We start from the raw sequence: 14,533 nt of genomic DNA, 5'->3' as shown, positions 1-14,533 counted from the left end.
AGTCATATTTACACATTATGTAGTATCACTATAAATGAAATTTATGGGTATGAGACTTCTCCATAGAAAATGGTTAGTCATATTTACACATTATGTACACACCAGTTTCAAACCTATCTGAGATGAATGTAATATTTCAGATGTCTGAGAAGTCTGAGCAGCCTGAAAATGTGACTATACACATTGTGGGGGCAGAACAACCCCCCATATTCTCAACATGGAGAAGTCTATCCAAGATTGAGATGTTCTGGCATATGCAGGTTTTGGCTTTTCAGTTTTATAAATCTGTCCTTTACCATTTGCAGTCATTAATTCTTAGATAAATTAGAGAATGTGTAAAATRAGAGAGGTAATGAAAAAATAAATCATCAACCTTTTTCTGAATCAAACACAAGCCCTGACTATGTAGATATGGTGAAATATATGTTGCATATAACTTAAATCTTTGCCTTCATCTGTAGACTGGGTTTATAATATTTGTCTATGTATTCTGTAGTTATATCATCTGTTAATATGTACCAAGATTGCTGCTTGATATTAAAAGTGTCATAGTTTAATAGTGAAATATCTGTTGGACTTGCACAGCATCCTGAGAGAAAAATGATGGCGAGTTCATAATTCAGAATAGAGTTAAATCTTCATTCTAATGATTTAACTGCTACAGTAGGAATCAATTTTTGCTCACTACATTTTATCCAAAAAAGAGATTTCTTCTGAATCTTGATAAAGTAAGAAAAAGTAGTACACAGCTATGGTGCATGTAACACAACCTCAAACTTCAAATTTAATGAAAGTACAAATCTTACTAGTATATAATGTATTAGGCTGGCATTCCTTTGATTTCTAGATTTTTGTCCTCAAATTCTGTATGAATTCCATAACAGTGGAAAATTTGCATTTTTGAATTATACTAGACATACAAGTATAACTGAACTTTACCTTCTTGTGAATTTAGTCATCCCATAGAAGACCATTCATGTGGCTTATACAATATTCTCAGACTTCAGACTAGATAACCTTAGATACTCTTTTTAAACATACATGACCCCTTCTTTGTATACAACATATTTTCCTTTGCAGAAAGAGTGCATAATGATTACCCTGCTTATTCATTTTTCCAGATGCTATATTTCATTTGAAGCAAATAAGCTTTTCCAGGATATTGATGTTTTTCAGCTATAATCCAATTACTTATTTTCTGTTACATATTAAGATAATGCACCTGGTATGCATTACTGCTTTTCTGACTCTAATTTGTGAGAGAAAAGTTAAAAGGAGAGAATGTAATATTTTCTGAAGGCTAGACAATTTTTCAGACAATGTGAAAGTGGAAAATTTGGACTGGCAAAAAGAAATATGTTTTTATTTATTTGTTTTTCTAAGTAAATGGGATTAACTGAAGTGAAACATTTTCTGTAGTTAGTGCAAGGAGAGATTTGCAGTTAAGGTCTAAGTCTGGAATATCTACCTTTTCTTACTTTGACAATTTTATGTATCGCCTCTAGCAGCAGACATTCTTGTCTTTGGAGTCAAACACTGTCTTTCAGAAATGTTACAAAGATTTGAATTGTTTTTCCTTGCTTGCTCTTCTGTGTACTGTAGACCTTCATTGTAAACCTATTTCAAACAAATGCTATACAGGGCTAATGAAACACAAATAGTATTCTTACAATTGCTATTGTAAAAACCACACAAATGCATAACCAACACAAATGCAGTGAGGTTTTTTTTTTTTYCAAAAAAAATCGTTGAAAAAATATGGATTTTAAACAAGTAACTTCTAAATTTTCATTCTCCATTCTAATTTACAGTCTGTAAATAGTATAGAAAATGTAAGAGATCATAATAGCACAAAATGATTGGTCTGGATCAGGCAGTGATCACCTAACTGTTTCTGGTTTATATTAGAGACCAACAAATTATATATAGAGAAGAATATATGAATAAATCTATGCATACATCTGTCCTTTTGACCTCAATTTCTAGCAATTTCCAACTCCAGAATTCCAGATAATTATACTCCCCTTTCCCCTGTGTTATATACACAGGCATATTTGATGCAGAAAGGAACTGAGAAGTGGAGAAATGTATGTGACAGTCTGTTTTTAGGATATGCCCCATCCAATGGTATTTATTCATGTAYTTAAGGTTTTGGTAGCATATAAAAGTCAGCATTAATACACAATGTGATGCATGTGGGAAAGATAACTCTAACTGTGGTTCCACATGAGCTATCTAACCACTAACTGCTATCATTGTTTGTTCTTTGAAAACATCAATTACACTATCAGCGCAACAGTCAAGAAGGGAAACATCAATTAYTGGGAGAATGAAACAGAAAATATCATCTTGACAGTTTACAAACCTAAGCATATGTCTGTTTTGAATAATGCACAAATCTGAAGCAGAAAAAGTAGAAAAATCTGTAAGAAAAAAATAAAGGAACATAAACATAAGTGTCAAGGATAATTAAAGGCATAAGTGTATTCTATGGCTTTCATGCATAAAAGTACTGTTCGGTCTCATAAAAGTACTGTTCAGTATAGAAAAAACATTGCTGACACAGAATAAATGTTTATGTTTCATGTGATCATGAAGATGGTAGTTAAACAGAATGGAGTATGCTTGTCTTGAGCAAAATGATCAGGAATCAAGTTTAAAGCAAACAGAATGAATACCTTTTTAGATAGCCCTTAAGTAACTGATATAACTTCTGACCACAGAATGTAGTGGACACCAAAAATATCAAAAAGGGATTAAAAAATTTGTGAAAGTTTGGTCCTGTAGGGAGTATTAAACCTATTAGTTCAGATAGATACAACCTCTGCTTCAGAAAGTACCTGAGTTGCTAGTAGTCAGAAACTAGGTGTGCAAGGAAGAAGATTATTCCCTCTCTTGCCTTTATTTAAGAAATAATTTATCCGTTCCAGAATGCAGTTTCCATTTAAAGTAAGAAGCTAGGAGCAGCCTTGCATGGCTGCAGATGAGCCGAGGTGTGGCAAATGCTTTCCCATCTCTAAATTGCAGCTGTAAATTATCATCATTGCTTTTGTGTTTGTTTGTGCTGTTTTTATTATTTTTATGGCAAGAATGAGTTATTGTGTTTGATACCATGATACCGGTCCCATTCTATGATCCCTCATCTATCTAAAGTCTCACAAAAAAAAGTAGCACATTTGCTGTTTTTGCATTGTTTTATAAAATACTGTCTTTTGTCTTGCTTGTCTTGGGACCTTCTATTTCTCTTCATAAACTCTGTTTCCCCAGATGGCCTGACCAAATGTTGGAATTCTAAAAAGATGTTATCATTTCTTTCAAGTGATAAACTCTCTGTTTGCTACTAATCTCTCTCAACACACTTCAATGATTTAGAAAACATTGTGGAATTTTTTTAATAATATTTCAAAAAGGATTTTCCCTCTGATCTTGTAGACACCATCATGGCCACATAACTTTCAGACCAACTYAAGACTATCTCCCTCCCTCAGCTTCTTCTGACAAAATTTCCCTTCCTCCCAAGAGGAGTGTAGAGGAAGCCACATGATTTCTGGCATAATCTATGCAATCGTGAGAAGTAGTTTTCTGGATGCTAGACTCCAGCGTATTTGTTCCCTCTGGCTGGAAGAAACTATTTGTAAGTGAAACTTCTTAGTGCTTTTCACTTGCTGTGAGGTATGATGACTTTTTTTGACTCTTTTTCTTTCTTGACTATTTTTTAAAATAATTCTTAGACCCACATTATCCTCTCAGTCAAAGGCAGTTTGTGTAGACAATGACATAAAATCATTTAGCAAGCCACCAATGAGCAGGTCTAAGTAAGTTTCCTTTACCAGTTGGCATTTTCACTCTCTTTCTTGAGGGAACAATGGCATTTGTCTGATCCCATGATACCAGATTATTGGCACAAGACTGGCTTAATGGCAATGACTTGTTATTTGGGACTAGATTCCTGCTAACTTAATTTCTCGAAGCAACTCACTTCAAGATCCAATAAGTGTCAATGAGAGGTCAAAGTAACTGATGGGAAAACATGGGCAATGAGGAGAAAGAAGAGAGCATGTTTTCAGCATGGACTTACAGTTAGATTAACTTATTTATATCATCTTTCTTTGCGTACTGTTATTGCAGTTAAAATAATTTGTGTGGATAGATCGCCAACATCAGTTTTATAAGTGATTATTTCAGAATAAATACCTTCCTAGCTTCATGCATAGCTGCAGTTTAAGGATTTTGTAATGGGCGTAGAGGTAGCTGGATCTGCAGATAGGCTAACTCCCTAACTGGAGCATATGGATGAGAAAAGGAAGGTTCAGGCCTGGGTGGCATCAGATTGACTACTCTCAACACTAGAAAAGCTAATAAAAAATTTTTATAGTACTTCTATACTAGTCCTCTGGCATTATACATTTCTAGGCCTCAGTAGAGTTAGACTAAATATGACCTGGCTGTAGCTACCTGTTTAGCTTAGCTATTCCAGTAGCTGAGTGCAAATGCTGAATTCTCTGCTATGTGAAACAGAGTGTTTCATTGACATTTTTATTTTTAAGATTATCTTTGATACAGTAAAAAGTCCTAGGTTGGGTAAAGGGAGAAAGATCTTAAAAGAGATGGTGTTTCCCACTGAAAGYTATAGGAGCAAATTTTGAAGACTTTATGAAATCACAAAGTCATATGGATTTGCTTATACAGAAGGAATAATAATTCACATSTACACTTTACAGTCTGTGTGCTAAAGCTTAGCACAGCCTTCCTCTAAATCCTGACATGTGTTTTTTTCCTAGCAGAACAGAATCTAAATACTTGGTAAGTGGTGTAATGCAGTGGTAAAATGATAAAACTCATATTCAGCTAAAATTGTGCTTTACTGCCCTCTTGTTTCTTTTGGCTCAAATAAGAAGAACAAAGAAAAAATGGAAAAGAAAAGCTTAATGAAAATAGGGAGTGGTGGTGCCAGATGGAGGATGTGACCTGTCAGAGCACTGATCTCAGGAGATTACTCTAGGAATCCCAGCCAGGTTGGCAGCTACTGTTTGTTGCTTTCTGCTCCAGCATCACACAGAGGTTCCTAGAGGCAAGCATTTGGAGATTTTCTTCACTGASTTTTAACTAACTGACAGAAACCTGGATCCTTTCAAGAAAAGCATGTTTTCCACCCACTCCCTGGAAAGRTCTTATATTCTACTCCAGTACATACTGCATCAGTCCTGAAGACTGGAAGAATTTAGATTTAATTTAAGAATGCATGTCTTTCAAGCTATTCTTAAGCATTAACATGCAAGGGTCCATTAGCAATACCAAACTGGACTGTGCAAAAACTTGGAGGAAAACTCTTAAGAACCGGCAGAGGGATGTGGTGTGAAGAATTGCTTCAAAATCTGATAGTGCCATATTTTTAGGCTTTTCTTCAGATCTTTGTCTTTTCTATCATCAAGCAAAAATTTACCAATGATGAGGAAAAGAAATAGGGTAACAGTAGCCTTGTTAACATTGCTTCATGATGCCAATGAACCTCAGCCCCTAATATATATTTGTAATCCAGTGTAAACCCATTTATTGTAGGGCTAGAGTTCACTTCTTAGAGATGCCCTCTTAAGCCTAAACTTGCAAACCATATATTTTCCCAAGCACTAGTAAYAGTATTTTTTTAGGTAACAGATATCATGCATTGTGTCCATTCTCCCCTTCCCCGCATGCTGCTTCCAACAAAAACAGTTTTCAGTACAGCAGTTCCAGATACTCTACCACATTTATGTTCAAAAGCTAGCATTAAGATCCCAAGGCTTTTGCTAAAATATCCAGACATTAAAGAAAACTAGGAACAGATATTTTGGGGGAGATGTTATTGTTATTTTAAAATCATCTGGAAAATAGATTTTCCACATTCTTTTATTAAGAATAATAATAGCTGCCTCCTGAGAACTGATAATAACCAAGACGATACTGCACTAAGTTTTACAGAAATATGTGCTTGAACTTCTCTGGTCTGGAATCTGGACAGAAATCTCACAAGAATGGAGGTCTTTCTCATATGTTTGAGTGCAGACAGACCTAAACATCATGAGTAGTATGGATTTATCTATCCAATGATTTTAGAGAGGAATCCTTTCTATAGAGTCTAATGATTAATAAACTAAACGGAGTGAATAAATATTTTCAAACCTCGTCATATTCACATATTCAAACCGTGAATATGACTCATTGAGCAACATAAGCAGCTTTACAGTAATTTACATTTACTTTTTATTTCTTAGCCCTTTCTTTATTCATTTACAATATTAGATAATTGCTTGTAGAGTAGGCTGAAATTACAGTCCATCTCTGAACTGATAAAAAATGAAGATGTGTACCTTCAGAGGTTTCAAAAATGTTGTGTTTCAATGTGCTTTTTTTATGTTTATCTATTAAAAGAGCAGTATTATTGATCGCTATGAGGAAAGAGATGAGATGCACTAGAATATTAGAATCATAGAACTGTTAAGTTTGAAAGGAACCTTTAGAGATTACCTAGTTCAGCCCTCCTGCACATGCAGGATCACCTAGAACATGTGGCACAGGATTGCATCCAAGCAGATTTTGAATATCTCCAGAGAAGAGATTCCACAACCTCTCTTGACAACCTGTTCCAGTGCTCTGTCACCCTCACTGTCAAGAAATTCTTTAAGTTCCTGTGCAACTTTTGGTGCTTCAGTTTGTGGYCATTTCCTCTAGTCCTATCATTGGCCACCACTGAAAACAGACTGGCCTCATCCTCCTCACTGCCTCCCTTGAGGTATTCATAGACACTGATCAGATCCATCTCTCAGCCTTTCGTCATAGGGCAGATGTTCCAGGCCTTTGATCATCCTCGTAGCCCTCTGCTGGAYTCTCTCCAGCAGCTCCGCTTCTCTCTTGTACTAGAAAGCCCAGAACTTGGCACAGTACTCCAGATGTGGCCTTACCAGGGCTGTGTATAGGGGGACGATCACTTCTCTCGACCTGCTGGAGACGCTTTTTTTAATGCACCCCAGGATCCCGCTGGCCTTCTGGGCCACCAGGGCACGCTGCACACATGGTCATCTTGTCATCCACCATGACGCCCAAGTCTCTCTCGACAGAGCTGCTGCTCTCCAGGTCAATCCCCAGCTCGTGCTGATGCCTGTGGTTATTCCTCCGCAGGTACAGGACCTTGCACTTGCCCTTGTGCCAGTGCCCTTGTTGAACTTCATGAGGTTTCTCGTCGCCCAGTTGTCCCGTCTGTCCAGGTCCTCTGGATGGCAGCACAGSCCTCTGGGCTKTCAGCTATTCCTCCTGGTTTTTCATCAKCAGCAAACYTGCTGAGGGGGCACTCTGTCCCTTCATCCAGGTCATTGATGATTAAATCCAACAGGACTGGGCCGAGGACTGACCCCTGGGGGACACTGCTAATTACAAGCCTCCAAATAGACMCTGTGCCACTGATCACTACCTTCTGAACTCTGCCATCCAGCCAGCTCTCAATCCACCTCACCAATTAGGCTTACTTAWGTAGCAACAACCACATATAGATGGGTGATCAACATTTAAACTGCTGCTTGTTCCCCTCTCCCCCTACTCTAACTGCGCTTAAAACAAGCTCTGYAACTAAGTTGTTACTTTTCTTTTGTAAAACAAACAGACAAGCAAAAATCCCTTAGTTCTGTTAGTTTGCAGAGAGGTCTTTTGAAAAACTTTGCTCTTTTTATAGATTTTACTCTTTAGGGAAATAAGAAAAAAAAAAAATAAAGTTGGCTGGCTGTAGTGGAAAGGAAATAATGACAGGTTGCGCCCAAGGTAGAACAACACACCTATTTCATTTGTGCCTATTTTTGAACTGTCATTTACATTGATTTATAACCAGAGTGATGAAATATTTTAATGAAGAGAATGCAGCTTGCTCCAAGATTTTAAATAGCACAGATGTCAAAACCTGTAAATATCACACCTCCAACTCAGACAATAAAGCACACAAACCAAGAAGGTCCTGTGTTTTTAATTAATTATGCTTGTACAGGAGATAAGTTGTTTCTGAAGAACTTCAAAGGAAGGAACAGTCTGCATAAACATGTTGTTCTCAGTCTCACAATGCAATACATCACTCAGAAGAAAAGCATATGTGCAGAGACCCTATCAAGAAAGATTTCCAGCTGGTTTTTGATATGATGCATCATATTGAGGTATATTGTGGTAAGTGTTTAAGTTCATGCCAAAAACATTTACCAAACTCTTTGGCATATATGACAAAGTTATGTACAAYGCACCAATGCCAGATCCGTTATGAGTAAGTGTCCAAAAAAATCATTGGCTTATTTTTATTGAGTACACAGATAATTATCAGTGATCTTTGAAGACAGGAAACAACTAATGTGGAGATATAAAAGACTAAATGGCTCAACAAATGGGCTGAGTATTTTTCATGTCTWGGCCATTGGCTCAGATGTGTCTAATTTGAAACTATAATTTAAAATTCTAATACTATACAAAAGTTACTGCTATCTCCTTTTGTTAATAGACCAGATATTATGAAAAAAAAAAAGAAAAAAGAAAAGATTAAGTGATGTCTATTTAAATTATTGGGCAAATAAACATATGTCCATTGTCACTCAATTATCAATATCAATAAAAAAATGCAGGACAAACTGAATAAAATAAGAGCCCAAATATATGCCCCTTTCATTACTACTGTTGAACCAAACCTCTCTTTGTGTTATTGGAATGTTTGCACAAGCTTTATTACTTTTTCCATACATCGTTCCAACCTGTGCTGAAGATATACCACAAGGAAATCTGTTCTTACCGAATTTCCAGATGCCTAAAGCAGGTTGGCCTGAGGGTTGCAGTACGTCCATTAGACCTCTTCCTTTCTTTATTGTTTACAAACCTCATGATGCAAGTCAATAACCACCTTACAGATGTGTGGAGCAACATGGATATTAATCTTCACATAGACATGCTGTTCTTTGCATGAGAGAGTGAGGAGGACCCAAGATCATAACAACTTGGGAACTGGCTTTAATTGCATCTTAGCAATTAAATCTATCTGCACCTTAGCAACTTCTGTTCAACCCTTCCCACCTGTGCTGCCCCACTGCCCAAAGGCAGCAGTACATCATGAGCAGTTGGGCATATATGAGAGAAGGAAGGGTTCAGGCACGCAGMAGCAAAAGGTGGCAAAATTTGTCATGGTCTGTAGTTTTTTGTGGCAGTAACAGTTCCAGTATCCCTGGTGCCTGCACCTAGYCACATTTGATGAGGACAAGCCAAAGAACAGAACTGGCTGTGGACCTGTTATCCTAAGTTTAATTATTTAGATCTAAAGATGGTGAGCAAGAGTCATTTTGTTTAGGTCCTTGACTTAGCTTTCTTTCTGCTGGCTGCTTGCAGATCCAACACTAAGATGTTTCCGCCCAGAGAGTGGGCAGTCAGAGCTATTCCCTGCTCTTTCATTCTTAAATGCTGTATTACYCTATTTACTTTCTTTCTGAATTTTCTGGAAATAGACTGATTTTCCTCAACCATTCCTAAAGATGTCATTAATAATGTATACACCTTACCTGAATTCATCAAAWACAGTGCATAGAATGCCAAATGCACAAACTTTTATATGGAAAGCTCATGGATTATRCATAAAGTAAATAATAATGTGATACATTTCTAGTGCACAAACATTACAGAACCATATTTCTAGGGCCAATTATATAAAAGTCATTTCAGAGCAAAGGAATCCTCCAGTGGTGCAAACAGCTGCACTGAAGGATGCAATAGTAATGCCTGGGGCCCAACACTGTCACACCTCACAGCACTCAATTTCTCTGAATCACCACAATGATTCAGTCACCCTGATAAAGTGCCTAAAAACTACTCCTTGCCCACCTGCAGAGCTTCTTCAGGTTGTGTCAAGATTTTATTGCCTGTCAACAAGTATTATTTAGACCTGTTGACAACTCACAGCATGAATTCCTTCCCGCCTTTAAAATAATGTATTCACAGTGAACTTGGCACCTGCACTCCTGTTATTTTCAGGAGCTCCACTTCTAGTTCAGGTTTAAAATCAAGAAAAGCAGAAATGGAAATAATGTTTTAATAGACAATCAAGAATTTTCAGACTTCAACATGGCTTGAGTTCAATCTACCTTGCCAAATTTGGGCTGCGGTTTGAATCTGTTAAAAGGTTTCACAGGGATCGAAGGCATCACAGAGGAATAATTAGAGTAGGACATAGGAGGCAAATATTCTGAATTATCTTTYAGATTCAACCCTGAGGTGGCTATAACCCCCTAGAAAAGCATAGAAGGTCTCTGTCTCTCTTTCTAAATAGATAAAGAGGAAATAATATTTATAAACACCTTGTATAATAAGCGCAGTATATTAAGATAATTATTTAATTATGCTCATATTTGTGCTCACTCCAGTGCTTAACTGGACTGTAGCCTACATTCACAAAGGTAAGAAGGGCTTAATTCTCTAGCCTTAACTTTTGCATCATTTCCTAATATCCACTTTAATATGCTGTATGTGAGCATGTAGGTATATGCATTTAGTCTAGGCATCCCTTTTTTATTCTTCCTGAAGAAAATACTTTCATATGGATCAGAGTATCTGCATGTTACTGCATTCGTTCAAGTATCAGGCAAAGATTTTTTTTTTTCTCATAATTTTTCTACCACCAAGAATGCACTAGTGGGAATCCTGCYACTGCATTCACAAGGTGTGATATGGCCTCATAACCTTTAAAAGGCAAAAAGGGCACCAGCCAGCCCTAACCCAAAGATTGTACAAATTTGTTAACATGGTGCTGTGTTTTCAGGATTTTCAGCTCGTGAGTTTACCTACACGTAACAGAGTTCTAATGATATGGTTTAATTTTCAAATCRCATCTGGATGGTGCTCAGTCACCTGAGAGGGCATATATGTTTGTTAAATAGCAGTCWTCTCGATATAGACACAGTCTGAAGTTAAAGCTAGTAAACCTGGATATGAACTTCACATATATTTTAAAATTCTTGCGATGAAAGCCATATTTAGTATTATGGTATGTAGGTATGACTTTTTATTCAGACAACATTGGATCTTGATTAAAATATGTTTAATCAAAAGTGGATATTTTTGACCAAAACATGAAGTCATTATTAACTTGGCTTCTTTCTCTGAGTTTTCAAACAGTTTTTAAAATTGAAAATAATGTGGACTTTTCCCTAGTTTCTTGAATTAAATAAGATTGTTCCGAAAGTTTTTGATAAAATTTACAAATGGTTTAGAGTACCAGGTGTACCTGGTACTAGACCTAACTAGTTGTTTGTATAAAGTTCCTCTGAATTACTCAGATCYTCAAACAGCCTGTAAAAGATTTTTCTCTTTCTCCTGATCAGCAATTGTCTTTTCTTTCTTTCATGTCTTTTGAAATCTAGAAGCATAATATACTCTGTTTGACTAAAGTATATCTCCTACAAGCAATGCTCTTAATCTGCAAACATTATCAGCTGGAGAACTCACCATCTCTCTGGTTTTCACCATTTCTCTTTTAACTTTATTGGCAGAAAATTCTTCCAGTTTCCAAATTGTACATATACATCAAAAAGAATTTGATTTTGCATTTTCTCCCATTGAGACCCTTTAATAAGCTGTACTTTTTTTTCCCATGAACTTACTTAAACAGCATAGCATACTTTCCTAATCAACACTTTCTATATGTTCTTGCTAACTTTCCTTCATTGTCTACTCTGGAACTCCTAGCTCTTACCAAAAGAAAGGAAATATAAATTCTATACCATAAGCCACGATTCTTTGTGGATCCAGCCTGGCTTAGGAGCTGCAGGAGAAACACGTTTGTGGATTTTGTCCAAGTGTAGTCTAAATTTAAGCTTATCCTAAGTCTGCCTGATAGCTATTAAGAAATTGGACTGAAATATTTGAACAATATTTTTCATCAGATTTAAATACCCTATTTTGTATTGAATCACTAGTCAAAAGCTTTGTTGTTTCAATTTCTTTTGGTTCTTTTAGTTCTTTTTGAAGCACAGGCATCCAGTTATCAATAGAGAAATCCCCCTAGAAGTCTCAGCTTGTCTGGATTTTTTCATTCTTTTTTACTAAAGTATCATTATATTCTTGTATTATTGATCCTAGGTATTTATCTCTGTGTCTAAAAGCATTGTTCAGAAAAAGGATGTATCTGTTAGATACTCATTCTGAGATGAGTCTGGAAAAGAATTGCCATAATAAATCTACAGCTCCAGACAGATCTTATTTGAGCTTCCCTGTCCTGGGGGCATGACAACGAGAAGTCATGCTAACACTTGTAGATGTTCCTGTTAAAATACACATATTTTAGCTCAGCTCTCATCCATGCTTTATATCTAGATATTGCAAAACACTAATGTCTTTCATGATGGGCAAGTTCTTGAACCAAATTACTGAAGGRCATGGTAATGTGGAAGATAGAAAATACAGAAAAACAGATTAGGAGACATCTCAGAGCTATTGGAGAAGAATCATGGAAATATGAAAAAATAGTATTTTTTCTTAAGTTTACCTGGGCAGTTGGTCAGTATCCATGTACCACCAGTATATCATGTTTTTTCTTTTCTCTAGCACTCAGGAATGCAGTAGGACCAATTTCATATTGGTCTAAAGAGTGGAAAAAATGGCATATGAACAAAATAAAATCTTTTATCTAGTGAAACGTTTATTCAGGAGGACYTGCCTTGAGAATGCATTGAAATAAGGTTATGTTTCAAAAAAGAATTAGACTTTTTGTGAGTCACTTCACTTGCAGCTGGCTGAGATAGTAACTTATTCCTTCAAAATACATCGATGCATTTGTTTTTGAAGACAAAAGGGCTAACCTACATTATTATCCAAATCAGTAACAAAATCTAACAAGAACAAAGAAAATTAGAAGTCAAAACACTTGACTAAGAGCTTTTGTTCCCTTACACAATGTTATGTACAGAAATTTACCAAAGAAGGAAACCATAGGTAAATTTTCCGAAGACTCAATTTGCAGTGCAAAGTATTACTCAAGTCCTGAAGTCATTTTACAGTTGATAACATTCTGCAACTTAAACTCTTTTATTTTGCCAAATATACACTCATAATTTTAATAATCTATGAGGTAATGATATGGTAAAATAAATYAACTTATGGCTCAGTTTCAGTATAAGCCATTTTCAGTGATGAGTTAACTGTGATTTTGAATGTCAGTCTGTGTAAAGTTTTGCCCTCTAGTTTTCCTTATACACCATAAGAATTCTATCAAGTCAAAAGTAAAAGTTGATTCTCATCATAGTGAAAAAAAAATGTATTAGGAGACGGGATGAGCAAGATTGAAATTGCTTGCAGACTTTAATTTCTTCTAACTGGGCAGCTGTCCACAACATTGGTTCACCTGCTGTAGATGAGTTGTGYAATAATGTGATATGCTGAAAAGATCCTAACCACAAAGATGATATCTGAGCAACTGTCAGATGGCTTTCAAATGCACTTCAATCGACACAAAAGATGTGTTTTAGAGACATGATAAGGGTGTGGTTTACTGCAGCTTTTTGTTTAACATGGTCAGAAGACTGATTGCTGTTCCTATGGTGGTGACTAAGGCAACAGGAAAATAAGAACCTAKCCAATACACAATATGTAAATATTGCATATACTACCTCTTTTACATCAGCTGATATGGCAGAACTTCAATTTGCCTAATAGCTTTTCCACTTGAACCATGGAAACTTTGTCAACTTTAATTTCAGATAGAGTGAACACCCACTCAAGGCTTTAGGTCAGTAGTTACAAGCAGCTTAGTGCGAATGACATTTACAATATATGCAAACTATGTAATATTCTTGGCTATGCATAGTAATGCCTTGAAGTAAGTGTGCAATATTTCTAATTTCTGAGCTTGATATCTGATTCAGCAGCTATCAGAACTGAAATGATTTTTAATGTATGATAAACATGATGAGAAACCTGCTGACCTTTCAAAACGTTATCATATTTTTTATTTATTTATTATTTTTGTGTTTATTTTTTTTTGTGAAGGAAACACAATAACTAGATATACTCTCAAAACAGAATTCCTGGAGAATGAGACAAAACTAGTCTTATTATSTGACTTTTTAAGGAATTACCCCAGTGCTACAGAATTATCTGTGCTACTTTTCAGATAATTGTTTATATCTTGTTATTCCATTTTGTTTAGGGTTCTGTAGTCACATGCATCTGATTTAGCTTTGTCTGATTTTGAAGAATTATCCATGATTCCAGTGGAGAGATACATTTTCTACCCAGTCTCACTCATAAAGGCTGATTATTTCTGAGAATCTCTCAGAGGTAGAAAAATAACCCACAAAGCTCATAAATTATGCAAAGGAAATTGTAAAATGAGAAACACAAAATGATCTGCATTCACTGAGGACCAAAGTCCTTTAAAAACCTTTAACTTTGCTATAYTTTTGTGTTGGCCTGTACACGCTTACCAGAATGTAACTGCCTTACCTTATGTTGGGAAAACCTACAATGGGAGTCTTGTGACAGGTACTTATTCCAG

This window comes from Nothoprocta perdicaria, unplaced genomic scaffold, assembly GCF_003342845.1.
Source record: "Nothoprocta perdicaria isolate Ctin4 unplaced genomic scaffold, notPer1 scaffold_387, whole genome shotgun sequence".
Taxonomy (NCBI): Eukaryota; Metazoa; Chordata; class Aves; order Tinamiformes; family Tinamidae; genus Nothoprocta; species Nothoprocta perdicaria.
Note: the sequence above shows the minus strand (reverse complement) of the source record.